Genomic DNA, 536 nt, shown 5'->3' on the forward strand with positions numbered 1-536 from the left:
TCCAACACCAAGAGGTCATTTCCAACCCAGCATCGTGAGGTCGCTTCCAGTCCAACACCAAGAGGCCATTTCCAACCCAGCATCGCGCTGCTGAGCACAGTGGCACAACATCTGCAGCAACTGCGATGCAGGGCCGGTCCCTACTCCGCGTTTTGCGAGAGCCAGGTTATTGATACGGATCTAATTAACCGCCTGCTCCTGGCTGCATCCGAGCCTGGTGTAAATCACCATAATCCCATTGACAGCAGTCGAAATACGATGATCCACAGCCACTAAAGAGCCGTCCATCCCTTCACCCTCGCTGCTTGTGCCTTGCAACGTGTGTTTGTAAATACATATATGCGCATATGCGTTTATTTCTGTTGAGCTCTATTTATACATATGCATATATAATTTTCCCCTCTTTAAAATATTAAAATAAATTACATCTTTTCGCAGAATACAGACATTAATTCTGTTTCCAGGAGATTTGTCAAATCAGTGGTCTGTGTTTGCATAACAAGCTCTTTGGTTATGCTGCGCTGCATATAAATTAC

The sequence above is a fragment of the Numida meleagris genome, chromosome 21 (genome assembly GCF_002078875.1).
Source record: "Numida meleagris isolate 19003 breed g44 Domestic line chromosome 21, NumMel1.0, whole genome shotgun sequence".
NCBI lineage: Eukaryota > Metazoa > Chordata > Aves > Galliformes > Numididae > Numida > Numida meleagris.